Source organism: Gossypium arboreum, chromosome 12 (assembly GCF_025698485.1).
Source record: "Gossypium arboreum isolate Shixiya-1 chromosome 12, ASM2569848v2, whole genome shotgun sequence".
NCBI lineage: Eukaryota > Viridiplantae > Streptophyta > Magnoliopsida > Malvales > Malvaceae > Gossypium > Gossypium arboreum.
In genome coordinates, this window is record NC_069081.1 from 12,976,849 (window position 1) to 12,987,075 (window position 10,227).

A 10,227-nucleotide genomic window follows, 5' to 3' on the forward strand; every position below is an offset into this window, starting at 1 on the left:
ACTGGTTTTCGAGTTCTGGAACTCGAGATATGATTTTTAAGGTGACAGGGACGCAGTTTGCCAGCTGGACTGGAAATGTGAAAAATAGTCTGTGTGACACATGAGAGTTGGTCTGAGAACCCCTCATGTCCGACTCCGGCAACGGTATCGGGAACGGGGTGTTACAACTTTCAAGATAAATGGCATTTCTGACGATGCCATTCACCTTCGGTTGTTTCCTTTTTCATTGAGGAATAGGCTAAACAGTGGTTGAACTCTTTACCACGAGGTTCTATCACTACTTGGGACCAAATGACTGAAAATTTTTTACTGAAATATTTTCCACAGGCCAACATAGCCAAATTGAGGAATGATATATCTTCCTTTGTACAGATGGATCTTGAGACTTTATATGATGCACGAGAGAGGTATAAGGACTTATTGAGAAGGTGCCTTCACCATGGGTTACCCCTATGGCTACAGGTTCAGACTTTCCACAATTGTTTAAACCTCTCAACTAGGCAAATGATTGATGCAGCTGCCAGTGGTACTATAAATAATAAAACACCTGAAGAAGCTTATGAGTTCATAGAGAAGATGTCACTGAATAATTATCAGTGGCAAGTCATGAGGACAAAGCTGACAAAAGCAGCCGGTGTTTTTAACGTTGATGCGTCACCATGTTGTCAAATCAAGTAGAACTTTTAAATAGAAAGATTGATGGTTTATGTGGTTCTACACAGGTATATTTGGTGATGCAGAGTGACATGAGTAGAGGTGGAATGAGCAATTCAGAAAATTTACCCTACTGTCCTATCATGGAAAATGAGCAAATGAATTATATGGGTAATAATCCTAAACCTGAAAATAATCCTTACAGTAATACTTACAATGCAAGTTAGAGGAACCACCTAAATTTCTCATGGGGAGATCAAAGAAATCAAAGACCACTATCCCCTCCAGGTTTTCAGCAGCAAACCTTATCGGCAAGAAAATAAACTGAACCTTGAAGAGATGTTGGAAAAATTTATTTTAGTGTCAGAGACTTATTTCCAAAACATCGAAATGGCTTTGAAAAGTCAGCAAACATAGATTCAAGGGCTCAAAAATCAAATTGGGCAGCTTGTTAAATTAGTTTCAGAAAGGAAACAAGGTAGTTTGCCTAGTAACACTGACCCCAACCCAAGAGAGCATGTAAAAGCAGTTACATTGAGAAATGGGAAAGTGTTAACTGAACCTGAATAGAAGTTGCCGCGAGAATCTGATAAGGAAAAGGGCAAGGAGGTAAAACCTGAAGTGAGTGTAGCACCGGTACTTAAGGAGTATAAACCGCCCATCCCATAGCCGACAAAGTTGAAGAAAGACAGCTAGATGCATAGTTCGGTAAATTTCTTGAACTTTTTAAACAGTTGCATATTAACTTACCTTTTGTTGAAGCTATTTCACAGATGCCTACATATGAAAAATTTTTGAAGGAGCTTTTAACAAATAAAAGGAAGTTTGAAGAGCTGCCTACAGTGAAACTTAACAAGGAATGTTCAACTATCCTACAAAATAAAGTGCCAACCAAACTGAAAGATCCAGGAAGTTTTACTATTCCCTGTTTAATTGGTAGTTTAAATATTGAAAAGGCATTAGCTGATTTAGGTGCTATCATTAATTTGATGGCTTATAAAATGTTCAAGCAGCTTGGTTTTAGGGAACCAAAACCCACTAGGATGAGCATTCAATTAGCCAATGGATCCATTAAATTCCCTAAGGGTATTATTGAAGATGTGCTAGTTAAAGTAGATAAATTCATATTCCCTGTTGTTTTTGTTGTGCTTGACATGGATGAGGATGTTGAAGTACCTTTGTAATGAACCGAAAGTTACGGTATCGGAAATTGAGTCTTGAGTACTGTTTCCGTGAAATTTATTCATGAATATTTATTAGAAATATTTATGAATTATAGTTGAATGGTTATTTAATGTTTGATTAAGTTAAGTAGCTTGAATTTAGAATAATGACTAAATTGCATACGGTATAAAAGTTTAATTATAGATTAAAGATTAGTAAAAGGGACTAATCTAGCAATTAGACCCTAAGTGCCATGTGTGTGAATGTATGATATAACATGTGTAATAGTTGGTATATATGTGTAATAGCTATAAGATATTTTATGTTACAGCTATTACACATGTTAATTTTATATTTATTATAGGTTAATAATAATATAATATAGTATAATGAATAAAGAATAATGAGTAAAGAAACATAGAAAGAGTTACAGAGAGCAAACGTGAGAAAGAAAGAAGGAAAGAAAGAAAGAAATAGAAAAGGGAAATTTGAGGATTAAGGCCCTAAAGTTTAATTGGTAAGTTGTTTTAGCTCATTTTCTTATGATTTTTATGTTTATGGATGCCTAATTCAAAGTTCTACATGTATGAGGTTAAAATGAAGAAAATAGAAAATTTTTAGATATTGATTTAGTTGAATAAATTGAGGTTTTATGGGTTAAATTGATAGGAATTGAAGTTAGAAGTGAAAATTGAGTGATTTATTAAAAGAATTCTAAGTTAGGTTTAAATAGGGATTAAGTAGTAGAGCTCAAAATTTATGTTTTATAATGAATTTTATGAGTTAGAAATTGTTAATGAGTTGATTAAAAGAGAATATGAAGCTTAAGTTAAAGAAAAAAAGATTAGTAATGGAAAAAGGACGAAATTGGAATTTTTGTAAAAGTTTGATAGAAAGTGAAAATGTGTTTTATGAATTAGTATATTGATGATTTTTAATTGTATGATTGTTAGTAGCAAACGTAGCACCGGATACGTCATCAAAGAAGGGAAAAGAGAAAGTGAACGAAGATATCGATTAAATTCGATAAATAGTGGTTTGTATTTCTATAAACCGAGTTTAATCGTTATTGTTATATTTGATATTTATATTGTATGAAAATGTGAATGAGGTAAGTATTTTTACCATATTGAAATGAATGTGATTTTGAATACCCTATTAATGATGTCGGGCTAGTCGGATATAGTTGACATGTCATAGGAATTGGAAGTATTGGGATATTCCGACATTGAGTCGATGAGACACTATGTGTCGACTACTGTTAAAGTTCCAGATTTGTTCCGATGAAGTACTTTGTGTACTATAATGTTAAAGTTCGGATTTATTCCGATGAAGCCCTATGTGCTTATCCCGAGTGTGGGTTGGATCCGTATCCGTCGATGTATCGAAGTTATGTTAATAAGGGTAAATAAAGTAAAGGTTATTAAAGTCTTGATTGATATTGAATAATAGCAATAATGTGTTTGAATTACCATGTTTTAAAGTTGATTAAGCTATTGTTTATAGAAATACCACGAGAGTATTCTCAGCAGACGGTTTGTTTTCGCATGCAGCTAGGTACGAAAGTATAAGGACTCAAAGATACAAGCGATCCCCAAACTCAAATTGGTGAAGTTTCTATCTTTTTGGAAAATGGCATTGTACCTAGGATGTCTTTTGGTTATTTTGAAAGTATCTAAGTTGTTAAATGATATTTTGGTATGTTTTGTAAATGTTACCAAAACCTTAAGTATGGTATGTTTTGATAGGTTAGTGAAGAGTAATAAGAGGAATTGTTGGTAAATGTTGTAGAGAGAAGAAATGAAGATGTTATAAACTTAGTTATCAACATTTTATACTAAAACAGATTTGGACAGTAACAGTAGTCCAACTTTGAAAATATACCAAAAATAGTATAAAGTGAATTAGATGATGAATAAAATATGTAATTGAAGCTTAATGAATATATTTTTATATGGAAGAAACAAAATAGGTAAAAGAGTTGTATTTTATGAGATATTTACGTTTTGGTGAAACAGGGTTAGAACAATTTCTGGATTCCCTGTTCTGACTTTAGAAATTCACCATAAATTGTGTATTAAGAATTAGGACTCAAACTTTATTTGTATGGATTCCTTATTGAGTCTATTTTTAATTGAAACAAATGGAATAGTCATTGGATTTCTGTAAAGGAAGAAATTTGATTCGTAGTGCACAAGGGTCAGAGTAGTTGAACCCTGAAACAGGGGAGACTTCTTCTAATAAACTGTACTAATTGGCCTAACCAAAAATTCTAGAAAAAAAATTAGTAAGTAGATATATGAGTCTAGTTTCAGGGAAAATTTACGGAATTTGATTTCGAGTTTCGTAACTTGAGATATGATTTTTTTAGCGACCGTGGCGCAGATGGATAGTTTACTACGAAAACTGTTTAAGTGCTAAGATAAGTTTTGTAATGTCTCCTGCTTGACTCCGGCAACGGTCTCGGGTAGGGGGACGTTACAACCTTTGATTTTAGGTTGTCCATTTTTAGCCACTGCTAGAGCTGTTATTGATGGGGTGACAGTAAACTTGTGCTTAGGGTAGGTGATGAAGAAATTATTTTTAAAATCTATGATGCCATGAGATTCTCTAGAGATCAAGATGATTCCTGTTATTTTATTGATCATCTTATTCAAGATTCTTTACAGGAAATTATTCATAAGGACATGGTAGAACTGTGTCTTACTCAAGGAGAGGAGGTAAATGACGATAATACTTTGATAGGTAAGACAAAAATTGATTTAGATTCTAATGAGTCTTCACTGAGACAGAAGAATTATGAGGGTATTGAGGTAAACGATGAATTAAAATTAAAACTCTCTATTGAATAACCTCCTAAATTAGAACTAAAGCAATTACCAAGTCACTTAGATATGCGTTTCTTGGAATTAATTCTACATTACCAGTGATTATTGCTTCATATTTGCAGCCGAATGAGAAAGATAAGTTACTTCAAGTATTAAAGGAGCACAAAAGAGTCATAGCTTGGAAGATTTCTGACATTAGAGGGATCGGTCCTTCTTTTTGCACCCATAAAATTTTAATAGAGGATGAATACAAACCATGTGTGCAAGCTCAAAGACGACTGAATCCTAACATGAAAGAAGTCATTAAGGCTGAGGTAATTAAACTTCTAAATACTGGAGTTATTTATCCTATTTTTGACAGTTCTTGGGTGAGTCCTGTGCAGGTTGTTCCTAAGAAAGGAGGCATGACTGTTGTGGCTAATGAGAAGAATGAGTTGAACCCAACAAGAATAGTCACGGGATTGAGAGTTGCATTGACTATAGGAAGTTGAACGATGCCACAAGAAAAGATCACTTTCCTTTGTCATTCATTGATCAAATGTTGGAAAGATTATTGGGGCATATGTATTATTGCTTCCTAGATGGACTCTCTGGCTACTTCCAAATCCCAATAGCTTCTGAGGACCAAGATAAAACGACATTTACATATCCATATTGTACATTTTCTTACTGAAGAATGCCTTTTGGATTGTGTAATGCTCTTGCTACTTTTCAGGTTGGCTATTTTTGATGAACTCATAGAAGATGTTATGAAGATATTTATGGACGACTTCTCGGTATTCAGTAATTCTTTCCATCTTTGCCTTAAAAATTTAAAACGAGTTCTAATAAGATGTGAGGAAACGAACCTTGTATTTAATTGAGAGAAATGTCACTTCATGGTTCGAGAGGGAATTGTGTTAGGCCACAAGATTTCTAGTAAAGGGATTGAGGTTGATAGAGCGAAAATTAAAACCATTGAAAAATTACCTTCTCCTAGTTTAATTAAGGCTATTTGAAGCTTTTTAGGACATGTTGGATTCTATAGAAGATTTATTAAAGATTTTACTAAAATAGCTAAGCCTTTAACGAATTTGCCAGAAAAAGATGTGCCTTTCGATTTCAATCAGGAATGTTTAGAAGCATTTAATACTCTTAAAGGAAAATTAATTAATGTTCCGATTGTAGTTGCTCCTAATTGGAATTTACCCTTTGAACTAATATGTGATGCGAGTGATTTTGCAGTAGTTGCGGTTCTTGGACAGCGAAGAGACTCAACCAATTTATTATGCTAGCAAGGCATTGACAGCCGCTCAAGAGAACTATACAACTACAGAAAAAGAATTGCTAGCTGTGGTTTTTACATTCGATAAATTTAGACCATATTTAATATTATCTAAAGTTGTCATCTATACTGACCATTCAGCTCTTCGTTATCTCCTCACTCAATCTGATGCAAAACCTCGTCTTATAAGATGGATTTTGTTATTGCGGGAATTCGATTTAGAAATCCAAGATCAGAAGGGAGCTGAAAATCTTGCAGCGGATCACCTTTCCAGGTTAGAGAACTCACATCTCAAGGAGCTTGATGAGAATGAGATAAATGACTCGTTTCCTGGGGAACAAATTTTGGTTATAACTGACTCTGAAGTCCCTTGGTTTGTAGATATTACAAATTATCTAGCTACTAACATCTTACCAAAAAGGTTGACACGTCATCAAAAGAATCGATTCTTTGTCAATGTGAAAATTTATTTTTGGGAGGATCCTTTTCTTTTTCGTGTATGTGCAGATCAAGTGATTCGAAGATGTGTTACACAATCAGAAGCGAGTAAAATTTTGGAGCATTTCCACTCAGAACTGACTGAAGGACATTACAGTGGGACTAGGATAGCACATAAAGCGCTTGAATCAGGTTTTTATTGGCCCACACAATTCAAAGACGCTTACATGTATGTTACTTCTTGTGATAGATGCCAGAAAACAGGTAATATCTCTAAACATGATGAAATGCCTCAAACGTATATGCTCTCATGTGAAATATTTGATGCTTGGGGTATTGATTTTATTGGTCCATTTCCTAGTTCGTATGTTAATAAATATATCCAAGTAGCGGCTGATTATATGTCCAAATAGGTAAAAGCTCAAGCTTTACCCACTAATGATGCTAGAGTGATAGTTAGATTTCTCAAGAAGCTCTTTTCTCGATTCGGAACACCTAGAGCAATTATTAGTGATAGGGGTACACATTTCTGTAACGCTCAATTTGATAAAGTACTTAAGAAATATGAAGTGCATCATAGGATAGCTACCCCTTATTGTAACAGCCAAATTTTTCAGTGGTGTCAGAAACAGTAATTCAAGATCACTAAATCCGATGAGTAAGTTTAGAAATTTTATCAAATAATAATTATAGGTCAAGCGCGAACTTAAAAGAATTATTTTTAATTTGTGAATTTTGCGATTTTAAAAGAATTAATCAGGTAAATTGGGTTGAAAACTAGGTATCGAGACCTCAGATTCATAAACCGAGCCATAAATATTTTTATAAATACTTATGGAGTGTTATTAAGTTAGTATTAAAGTTTCGTTAGAAAATTTTAACGTTTGGTTAGTCAATTAATTAAAAAGGACTAAATTAAAAATAGTGCGAAATTTATTAAATTGTGATTAAATAGTTTAAGTGATTAAAAAGGAGGGATTTAAAAGGAATTGGACCCAAATTGTATGGGCTGGACGGTTGGGCAAGAAAATTAGCAAAAAAAGACAAGGAGAAACAAGGGCAAAATGGAAAATTTTGCAAATTAAACATATAAAACAAGATAAATTTGAAAAATCTAGAGATATCATCATTTTTCTTCAGTAAAAATGCCATGGGAGGTCTGAAAGTTGCTGGTTTTTCATACTTTGACATATGTGAGTTCAATTCTTGCCCTTTTCTTTGAGATTTTTATGTTTTTGTGACTTTTACAATTAGGTCCAAGTGTTTAATTCATTAGTTTTTGATTTTATGAACAAAATTAAAATCTATCATTGATAATTTTTGGCTGTTTATGATGAAATAAAATGAATTTTAAGCTTTGATTTTGTTTTTTTGATGATTTTATTAAGTAATTTCAATAGAAATTGATTTTAGGACCTAATTGTGAAAAAGTTGTGAATTAAGGTTTAGTGTTAAAATTATGATTTTCAAAGGTTGTGTAATAGTTTAGAATGATGGAATAAAATGTTAATTGAGAAAAATTATCTTAATAGATGGGCTAATTGAGTAAGGACTGAATTGTATGACCTGTGAAATTTAGAGGAAAAATGGTAATAAACATCTTGAACTAAAACAGTTTTGGACAGCAGCAGTAGGTTTACTTTGAAAAATCACCATAAGTTTTAAAAATCAAATTAGAGGATGAATAATATATGAAATTAAAACTTATTGAGTCTAGTTTCTCATAGAAGAAATGTGAAAGCAATTGAATTGTAAATTATGAGATATAATGAATTTTGTGAGACAATGTTAGAATGAATTCGGGTTCCCCTATTTTGACTTTGGAAAATCACCAAAAATTGGGGAAAATTAATTAGAGGCTAAAATTTATATTCTTAGAATCCTTAATGAGTCTATTTTCAATAGAAATCAACGGGAACATTATCCGAGTTCTGTACTATGATATAATTAATTTTTAGTGAAGAAAGGTCAGAACTGTCGAATAGTGAAACAGGGGAAATTTAAATGAATAAACTGTACTAATTGGATAAACCAAAAATTCTGAAAATTTTATGGTTTAATGATATGTGAGTCTAGTTTCAGGGAAAATTTACGGATCTTAATTTGGAGCTTTGTATCTCGAATTATAAATAATTGAGTGACTATGACTCGTATGAACAGCTTGATGTGAGCATTAATAAGTAAATTGTGAAATTGTACTCACAAGAATGTTATATACATTAAGGATGTGAAATGGAGAGGAGGAGGAGGAAAACAAATGGTATATGTTTATAAGAAAACAGTATGAGAATGATACATATCATGACATATATATATATGACTAGTTTCAATATGATGCTTGTTGGGTATGAAGTTGGATTGAAATGTCTAAGGCAAGTATTTTATTCCGCGCATCTGAAATGTGGTATTTTACAAAGATATGATCTAGCTTTAAATATAAATGTTTGATGATTAAGCTGAAAATATTTGGTAAGATGATAATCATGGTATAAAAGTATAAGTGGTACCATAATAGACAAGGTAAAATGAGTATGAGAGACACATGTATGATGACATACAAATGCTATGTTTGTAGTTTAATTGAGAATGTTTAATCATTAAATGAATACCATGTTATATGCTTTTGATTTTGTATAAGTGCGTAAGACATTAAGATTGACCAAGGCTTGGAAATAGCTTAAATATTGACCACACAGGCAGAGACACGATCGTGTGTCTCAGTCGTATATGGAACACGACTTTAGGACACGGGCGTGTGATGTGGCCGTGTGCCCCTAAATTGATGATGATGTCATAAATGAAAGCTCCACGGACAAGGGACAAGGCGTGTCCCAAGCCACAGGCGTGTGGAATCCATGACGCCTAATCACACAGGTGTGGGTATTGTTCACAAGTAAAATTTTTAAAAAAATTAAGCTTAAAAATTTTATGAGAAATCAGTTGAGCTCCGACTTGATTTTAATGTTCATGTTGGGTTTCGAGGGCCCAAATAAAGGTCGTTATATATATATATATATATATATGATCTCAGAAAGTGAATAGTAATGTTTCGATTAATCTGTAAATATTCTGTATATACTGGTAACACTCTGTAACTCTATTTCGGCGACGGATACGAGTTAAGGGTGTTATATTTAATGGTATCAGAGCTATGGTTTAGTCGGTTCTCAGCCCAAACGTAGTATATGTGAAGTCTAAAAACACATATCATTAAAATATGTGATAATGTGATATCTCTCGACTCTAATGAAATTTGTTTTACTTATAGAAAAAGATGTTTTTCAACCAAGCTAATTCTGATAATGCTAAAAGCGATACTCAAGTATACGAGTAAAATGTTGATTATGATGATCGGTATAAAAAAAAGCATGAATAAATGTTTTATAATACACGTCGATGATGAATATTATGTTATATGTATTATTAAAAGCAAATTATATTACCACATGAAATATTATGTTGATGACTAAATTACAAAATATATAAAAGTAATATATGAAGTACATGATAAGGATTATTAGAGAATTATGAATGAATAGTGAATTTTGAAATATAGTACATGTATTGAAGATACAGAAGATATAAGTATATGAATTATTGGTACAAGGATTAAATTGTAAAGCATGTAAAAGTATTATGTGAAAGGTGTAAAAGTGATATGCATGTATGAAATAATTTGCCCAAGTAGACAAGATTAGAACTACTGGGATGTTAAGGGACCTCAGCATGCTCTCTGATTATTAGCATGCCAGTGCTCTCTGAATATTAGCACGCCAGTGCTCTCTGATATTTAGCACGTCTGTGCTCTCTGTTTAACACATCTGTGTTTTCTGTATAGCACTTTAGTGCTCTCTGTTCATTAGTGCATAATAATGCACT

The 10,227-nt window shown here is 32.7% G+C and overlaps 1 non-coding gene across 1 annotated transcript; it reads right to left on the reverse strand.

Annotated features, from left to right (window-relative positions):
• Nucleotides 1-339: 339 nt before the first annotated feature.
• LOC128286061 (small nucleolar RNA R71) lies at nt 340-446 on the reverse strand. The gene has a single exon (XR_008276607.1). It is a non-coding gene; the product is annotated as a small nucleolar RNA R71 (small nucleolar RNA).
• Nucleotides 447-10,227: the final 9,781 nt, after the last annotated feature.